The sequence below is a fragment of the Cynara cardunculus genome, unplaced genomic scaffold, assembly GCF_001531365.2.
Source record: "Cynara cardunculus var. scolymus isolate 2C unplaced genomic scaffold, CcrdV1 Un_Scaffold_1866, whole genome shotgun sequence".
In the NCBI taxonomy this organism is placed as follows: Eukaryota; Viridiplantae; Streptophyta; class Magnoliopsida; order Asterales; family Asteraceae; genus Cynara; species Cynara cardunculus.
In genome coordinates, this window is record NW_020200898.1 from 76150 (window position 1) to 85613 (window position 9464).

Sequence of the window (9464 nt, forward strand, 5' to 3'; positions counted from 1 at the left end):
ACAATTTTGGTAAACAAAAAACCTAAAATCTGTGAACAAACTTCTACTCTTAAAGAGGGATGTGGCCAGTTTCTCAGACGGCGACTTCAACACCGTTGCAGATCCCTCTTCGTTTACTTTAACATCATTGCAAATTCAAACAACAGCCTTAGATCCACATCTAGACGAAAGCCTCATATCTGAAGATAATATGGTGGCGTAAGGGGAGAGGGATTGTGGCATAACGGGGAAGATCAGTGGCGGATCCAGGAATTTTATACACTGGGGTCACTTAAATTAACAATATACCAACACATCAATCATTATAATTAATAATACGTGATTACATAAGTTGATTTCTACGAGTTTTCATCATTTGAAAACGAGTCATTACATCTTGATTTGTAACCTTAGCAARTATTTCTTTTTCTACGGCACAAAWGACACACGCATTCAAAAAATCGTCACAAATTCGATTGCGCAAAGCTGGCTTCACAAGCTTCATTACAGAAAAACATCTCTCGACTGTTGCGGTTGCAACAGGCAAAACCAATGCAAGCTTCAATAATCGATAAACCAAAGGAAACACAAGATGTTTCCTTGTTTCAATCATCACTCTACCGAGCTCGGATATACCTTTCAAATTAGCAAATAATTCATCATGTTGGACATTGTCAATGTATAGTTGAAGTTGGTGCTCAAGTGTAGTTCTTTCGTCATTGCTAAAATCATCAGGATAAAACTCTGTCAACCTTAGTAATTTTGATGGGTCAAAGTCACAAAGTGAGTAATGAGGATCCAAAGCGGCCATACAAGTGAGCAATTCGGAACTTACTTCATCAAATCTGTCACCAAACTCTTGAATTTGCATATCCATAACCGTGTTAAAACATTCGTACTCGTAATAATGTCGATATGTGATATTTGTCTTGTGTCTTCGATTTTTTGGATTGACATAAACTTCCTCTATGTTAACTGTTTCGATGTTGTGTWTTTTGCAAAAAGAAGAGATCTTCTCAAGAAGCCGACAAAATCCATCAACTCTAAATTGTTGCAACTATCGCTTGGTTGACTTCACCATTGAAACATCATTCAAGATGTCTTGATCTTTTTTCTGAAGAGCCTGTGACAATGATTCTGTGACCCCCAAAATATGCAACATCAAGTGCAAATAAAACACACTATCAAATGATTGGAAATATATTTGAAGACCATTTGCTTGACATTGGCTGTAAGGATTCTCGCACGCATCTTCAACATATTGAAGTACCTCAATAACAGATGGAAACAAATCAACCAAACACTTAAGTGTTTTATAGTGTGAACCCCACCGTGTATCTCCAGGACTTCCAAGAGAAAGCTCTTGATTTAACCCACTCCCTGTTTCAGTTTCACCGCTACCAATGGCTTCTTGTACTTTCTCCTTTTGACTTTCTCGAACCATATMTGTTCGCTTACAAGAAGCACAAACCACATTCATCACAGATGCTATCATGTCAAAGAATTTTCCAGTCTYGATGTGTTTATGTGCAACCGCCACAACAACTAACTGAAGTTGGTGAGCAAAACAATGGACATAATATGCTGAGCTATTTTCTCTCATRATTAAAGCTTTCAAACCATTGAATTGGCCACGCATATTGCTTGCTCCATCATAACCTTGGCCTCTAACCCTTTTCAAACTCAAATCATGTTCAACAAATAAGAATTCAATCGCAGATTTAAGAGATAAAGCATTTGTGTCCTTTACATGTACAAGACCAATAAATCTCTCCTTAACAATCCCATCTGTAACATATCGCAAAACYACRRCCATTTGTTCCTTTTTAGATATGTCACTCGACTCGTCAACTAATAAGGAAAACACATCATCACCAATCTCTTGGAAAATATGTTTGAGTACCTCTTGTGCAAAGCAGTGAACGATATCTTTTTGAATACTTGGCGCCACCATTAGATTATTCCCAGGAGYATTTTCTAATATAACCTTACCAACAGCCTCATTTTGATCCCGGATTAATTTTATTAATTCCAAGAAATTTCCCCTATGAAGAGACGTTTCTGACTCATCATGACCACGAAAAGGTAATGCACCATTCAACAAAAATCTAGCAGCATCAACAGAAGCATTTAACCGGATACGATATTCATTCTTCTGAATATCACTTTGTTTATGTAAGGCGGTGACAATTGATTGACCTTGTCTCATTAGGTCCTCACACTTCTTAACARCTCTATTGTGGAAACTATTAATGTGGCCCACATGAGTAGTCAATCTCTCGGTTTTATTCCAACTACTAAAGCCTTCGGTTAAAAAAGCATCACTCCCACCTTGTCAACCGCATTGATCTCTAAATAAATAACAACATAAGCAAAAAGCTTTATCTACTTTTATACTATACTCCAACCAATTACCGTATTGATCAAACCAAGCCGGGTTAAAACGTCTTSCCTTGTTCCCAATTATTCTTCTTGGAAAGTCATGACCACGTGGTTGACACGGTCCTTTAATCAAATAGTTTTGTCTGATTTCATCTCTTTGATTAGGGTGGTATTRTAAAATTCTTTTTCTTTCAGCTGGATCCGATGGAAGATTATTCAAATCAACTTCCCTAGGCATCGAGGGAAGATCATTGCGCAAGTTGTTTAAAGGTTTTCCACTATTATCAGACGTTGATGGTTTTCTTTTCAGAAATTTTTCCATCTTCTAGCAAAAAACAAGGGGAATACATCATATAAATATATATATATATATACACACAAATTAAATAGAAACAAAGCACACTACTGTTTGTTGTCCACTCCAAATCCAATATACACAAATTCAATATTAGTAAATTAAGAATCCCAATTTCCACCTACTTTACCCATAAATTAAATATTAAGAGCCTCATCACTCCACGTCTCCACTCATAACTTTACCCATAAATTAAAAGCCTCAACCACTCAAGTACTCAACCAGGTTAGGTAAGACTTAGACAAGCAGGCAAGCAGCAGATGAGCAGAGCAGATGCAGAAAGATAAAGCAGAAAGGTGAAAGCATTATCAAGTATCAAAATCTAAATCGTAATGAAGCACAGAAGCAGTCAAGACTCAAGATGGCAGTAACCGTAAAGCAAATGAAGGAGATGAAACAGAATACAGATGAAGCAGATGAAGCAGTAACAGTAAGTCAGTAACCAGTGGGCAGTGGCGGATGAAGGCATGAAGCAGTAATGAAGATGAAGCAGACAAGCAGTAACCGACTAACCGTAAGAAGAGTGTCGGAGAAGATGCGGTTTTCGTTTTCTGGTTGATAGCCCGGATAAGAGTGCCGGAGGAGGAGGAGTACTGCTGGAGTAGGCACCGTGAATATTAAATCGCCGGCGACAGTGGGGTCCCCTTGAAAAACCTAATGGGGGGAAGTGAAAATAAATGAAATAAAAAACCAATTTTTAACCTAGGTAAATTTTTTTTGACTTTTTGACTGGGGGCCTCTCCCCCCCCCCCCCCCCTTTTACCCACTAGGTCCGCCACTGGGGAAGATGAAGGATGGAAGGTTGTAGTGTAGGGGTGGATGCGGACAAAGTCAAGTTCATGTTGATGGTAGTAAAGCCCTATTATATGTTGGACACTGACCTCCCACCTATTCCCAAAAATTCGATCCCTGAACCAGGGAAAGAACTGGATAGACAAAGAATTGCCGATTTAGAAAAACTAAGAATGAGTAAGGAAGAGGAAACTCTTGCTTGCAGACATATAAAAAATGCTTTGTCAGATCGTCTGTATGATATGTATTCTTCGATAACGTGCCTGAGAGAGTTGTGGAAGGCACTGTAATTCAAATATAAGTCACAAGAAGATGGCACTAACAAATATCTTGTGTCTCAATATTTGAGATTTAAAATGGTTGATGAAAAACCGATTCTGGTGCAAGTGCATGAGCTCCAAGTTTTAGTAAACAAACTGAAGATGCTTTCTATTGTTATTCCTGAAATTTTCCAAGTGGGGGCATATAGATAAACTGCCTCCATCTTGGAAATATTTTTCTAAAAGAATGATGCACAAAATCGAAGATTATTCTTTGGATGATTTTCTAAAACATCTTTGAATGGAGGAAGAGGCACGTAATCAGGATAAGAGAGGCAAGCCTTTGATGAATGTTAACAGCGTGCAGGCTGGAGGCAAGGGTAAGGGAAGGACCGAAAGTCCAAATAGAAAGTGGAACTTGGGTCCACAAAAGAATAGTTTTAGTGGATTTGGTCATCAATCGAACCTAGGGCAACAATTTAAATGGGTCAGAAAGTGTCACATTTACGGAGAGATGGGACATTACGCTCGTGAGTGCAAGGACAGAAACCCTGGACCCCTTGCTGCTAACTCTGTTGAGGGGATTCAACATCTTGTGGCGAATCTCCACATGGAAGAGATTGATATGATCTCAGAGGCCTCTACAAGGATTGTGGCTGGAAGAGGTGGTTGGTACTTGGACTCTGGAGCCACTGTTCATGTTTGTGACTCTAGGTCCAAGTTTGTTGAATATGGACCGGTTCGAGATGGGAAGCAAGTGATAGTTGCTAACAACGATCGTACGGATGTCGTTGGAATAGGTACCGTACTACTGAAGTTCACTTCCGACAAGACCTTCACTCTCCGAAATGTTATTCACGTGCCTTCTATAAACAAGAGCCTCGTCTCTGCAAGCAAACTCGATGAAAGCGGGTTTGGAATAAGTATATAGGAAAGGAAGCTCGTGATATACAAGAGGAAGAATTTCATTGGAAAGGGATACTACCAGTTGGGTATGTATCGCCTAAATCTGAGTGAGGATGGTAGTGAGGAGGTTGGACCTAGTAAGTCAGTAGGGAGTAATGTTTTAGCCACGTCTAAAGAAGTTACTAATTTTTTATGTTTTCACTATTAAAAGTGATGTAATTCCCAGCTCTATTAATAAAGTTAATTCTTTGGATTGTTTTGTTTATTCGATTTTTTTATGGCATAAACGTCATGCGCATAAAAATGTAAAAATATTAATCAAAATTGATAACAAAGATTTTGGAAAATGTGAAACTTGTGTAAAATCAAAATTTACAAAAGATGAAGATAATGGTATTTGTGAATTAAATGGAATTTTAGAGTTGATTCATTCTAATATTTGTGAATTTAATGGAATTTACCCGACGAGGTAAAAGGTATTTCATTATTTTTTGTGATGACTTCAGTCGTTTTTATATGTTTATTTGTTACACTCAAAAGATGAAGCTTTTAAAGCCTTTAAACTCTATAAAGCTAAAGTCAAAAATCAACTCGAAAAACGAATCAAAATACTTCGATCAAACAGAGGTGGTGAATACTTTAATAGAAAATTCGATACATTATGTGAAAATAATGGTATCAAACATGAACGGACCTCACCATTTACTTCTCAACAAAATGGCTTGGCAGAACGAAAGAACTAAACCCTTGTTGAAATGGTCAATTGTATGTTGAACCAATTGGGATTGTCTAACAATCTCTAGGGAGAAGCCATGTTGACGGCTTGCCATATCAAAACCGAATCACTAGTCATGTGATTCCAACCAGCCCATATGAGGTCTGGAGAAGAAAGAAATCAAATTTGAACTACCTTAGAGTTTGGGGTTGTATTGTATACTATCGAATTCCTGATCCAAAAAGATCTAAATTAGGATCCCATGTTGTTAAGAACATATTTGTTGGATATGCGATAAATAGCATGGCTTATAGATTATTGGACAAAGAGTCAGGAGTTATAGTAGATACCAGGGATGTTGAATTCTTTGAAAATAGATTTTTAGAAGATGCTGAAAGATCAGAACCAACATTGGCCTCTAATCCCTCTTGTTCATCTCGTGATAGTTTTAAACCTCAAATGAGGCTGACGACCCACGAAGAAGCATAAGAGTGAGAAAAGAGAAAAATCTGGGAAATGATTTCTTCTCGTACTTGGTAGAAGGGACACAAATAAAGTGACAAGAGAGGTCATTTTTTCTATCAATATTGAAGAGAATCGCAAGACATATAAAGAGTCTATGACTTCAAAGGATGCTCCACTATGGAAGAAAGCAATAAATGATGAGATGGACTCCATATTGGGGAACGAAACTTGGGTGCTAGCATATTTTCCCACAATGGTGAAAGTCATCGGTTCCAAGTGGATATTCAAAAGAAAGATGCACCCTGATGGTTCGATATCATCCTTCAAGGCTAGATTGGTGGCAAAAGGGTATAGACAGAAAGAGAGAGTCGGTTATTTCGAACCTATGCTCTAGTTGCTTGAATTAGTTCTATTCGAACTGTTATTGCCATAAGAGGACTGTATATTCATCAAATGGATGTGAAAACAACTTTCTTGAATGGCTATTTAAACGAGGAGGTTTACATGGAGCAACCTGAAGGGTTTGTAGTACCTGGACAAGAGAATAAAGTGTGTAAACTTATTAAATCTCTATACGGGTTAAAACAAACTCTTAAATAGTGCCACTAAAGATTTGATACGACTATCACATCTTTCGGGTTCCGACATAATAGGGCCGACCGGTGCATCTACTCAAAATGCACGAGAGGGTACACTATGGTAATCTGTCTTTATGTTTGATCATCAGAACCAATCTAGAAGGTATTCTTGAGACAAAAGGGTACTTGAACTTTAAGATGAAAGATCTTGGAGAAGTATCTTAAATCTCTCTAAGTCAATCTCACTACATATAGAAGATAAAGTTTCAACATCTGAATATAAAGGAGTTTAACACTCCGTTTGATTCAAGTGTGAAACTCGATAAAAATACTGGTAGATCATTGACTCAACTAGAATATGCTAGTGCAACAAGGTGCATGATGCATGCAATGCATTGCACTAGACCGATTTTGTTGTGAGTAGACTGAGTCAATATACCAACAATCTAGATTCAGATCACTGGAAAGCAGTTGGCAGAGTATTGGGCTACTTGAAAAGAACCCATGATCTAGATTTGACATACTCTACACATCCAGGAATCTTCGAGGGATATTCCGATGCCAATTGGATAGATCACTCAAGTGATTCTAAATCCACAAGTGGGTGGATTTATACTCTTGCTGGAGGGGTGATTTCTTGGGTGGGCAAGAAACAAACATGTACCGCCCATTCGACTATGGAAGCCAAACTCATCGCCTTAGCGGCAGCGAGCAAAGAGGCCGAATGGATTAGAGATTTGTTGACTGATATCCATTTATGGTCTCGACCGACTCCTTTGATTCCCATGTATTGTGACAGTGAGGCCACACTGTCAAAAGTATACAATGTCATATATAATGGGAAGTAGCGACACATAGGTCTCCGACACAACTACATAAGACAACTACTTAATGATGGTACCATAAGTATTGTGTTTGTCAAGTCTTGTGGGAACTTGGCAGATCCACTGACCAAGCCTTTGACGAGAGACTTGGTAGGGTCAACTACCAGAGACATGGGTCTGAATCCACGTAGAATCAGTTAGTGATGGAAACCCAACTTGGATGATAGTGCTCCTATCTACCAAGTTTAAAGGGTAACAATAATTTATTTAACTGATAGAAGGTACTATCAAATGATAGATCTATGTAAGGTGAAAGATAGTAAGGCGTTGTAGAGAACAAGGATGAGTCAATCTCTTAACAAAGTTTAGAGGAATCTTAACAACGAAGGTGAAAGATACTAGGTGGAAGCGAACCCTAAAACTCACCCCACATAATTCAGTTCTTCTCTATGATTCTATTTGTTCTTTTCTCCCTACCAATTTTCTGCATACACCTTGCTCTATTTTCGTTTTCATCGTTGTTAATAAACGAAAATGTGTACTGCATCAAATCCTAGGCTTTGCGACTAGCAGACTCATAGTGTCAAAAGAGTAGTCGTATAAAACCTTTAAAAAATGGTTTTACGGTGCAGATTACGATTCATCGACAGATTAATCAGGTTGGTTTTAAATTTTGTGCATTGTATTTAATTTTCATTCATTAAGTGAACAACTCTGCTTCTTCTCCTTTCTTTCATTGAATCTATATCGGAGGATAGATTCAATCCGTGTGAATTTGTACGTTTTGAGGTGTTATGGATTATGTACACAAAAGTTCCCATCTTTGTTCATAAAAATTTAACTCTTTTGAATTAAATATTTAAACTAGTTCATAAATATTAAAACTTTATTGGTTTTTTACATGCAGAGAACACATGGGATATTATTAATGATTCATAAGTTTTTACTCTACAGAACATCACATGTGAAATCGTTAATAATTTTTTGTTTGTTTTAAGATGTTAAATTTCATAGTAACTAATTAAAACAAGTAATACATGTGATATTTGTTGATTCAGTAAGATAGTGGGAAAAATTATGTATTGATTGTAATCTAAAAGAAATTGAACCTAATTAAGGATTTTAATAATCAATCATTAAAGTACAAATTATTTTTATGTCCTTGCTAGTCTATTTATGTCAAGTTAATAACAACCATAAGATTCGATGAGGTGGGACCCAATTAAGTTAATATTCGAGGGACCCTATTTTCTTTTAAACTAGTATGGGAACCGCACGTTGCGCGGTAGCATGAGTGCTTTGATTAATGATGTGAGGATTGTCTATATAAATATATATTAATTGTTAATAGAATCATCAACAAATCATAATCATATAATTTGAAAAAGTTAAATAAAATATAGTTAGTGAAATTTTAATACACACACACACACACACACACATATATATATATATATATATTGAGAGAGAGATTTGTTTAGTAATAAAGTTGTAAAACTAAATAAAATGAATAATAATAACGACGAAAATATTAAGAAATCTGACACAAACTTAAGAATAAAAAATACTCCACATAAAGATATGTCTCCTTCAAAGGATGATGTACATGTACCATTTTTCATCTTCAACACACACATTGACTTTAAAAACACAATAGTGAATGGACCAATCATACGATATGTAAAAAATCACATACCAAACTTAAAACTTCAAATCTTTATAACCCAATAGATAAAATTATAATGCAATCAAAATCATAACATGAGCATACATAAATTATAATACGACTAAACTTACGATAAGAATATACTTAAAAATATAATCCAATCAAAATCATGATACAAACATACATAACATTCTAATACACTCTAAATTACAAAACAAACTTGCATAAAATTCTTACTTTAGATCATAATCAAAAATTCCCACAACCCAAACTTAAAAAGTTCAAATTTTCAAGACTTGATATATAAACGTTAAAGACTTCGAAAACCTGTGAACCAAAAAACGTTCAACATAAGTAAAAATTACATGGTAAACTTGAACATTTTAAATCTTTACCTAATACATAAGAGTTATAATGCAAACAAAAATCACGATACAAACATAAATAAAATTATAATGCAATTAAAATAATGAAACAAATCAATATAAATTTTTTTTACCTTATATTGCAACCAAAAAATCAAATATTGAACTTGAAGATTT

At 36.0% G+C, this 9464-nt stretch overlaps 1 pseudogene; it reads right to left on the bottom strand.

The window, feature by feature from the left end:
• Positions 1-322: 322 nt before the first annotated feature.
• On the bottom strand, positions 323-2683 carry LOC112502751 (annotated as a pseudogene).
• Between the last annotated feature and the right edge of the window lie 6781 nt (positions 2684-9464).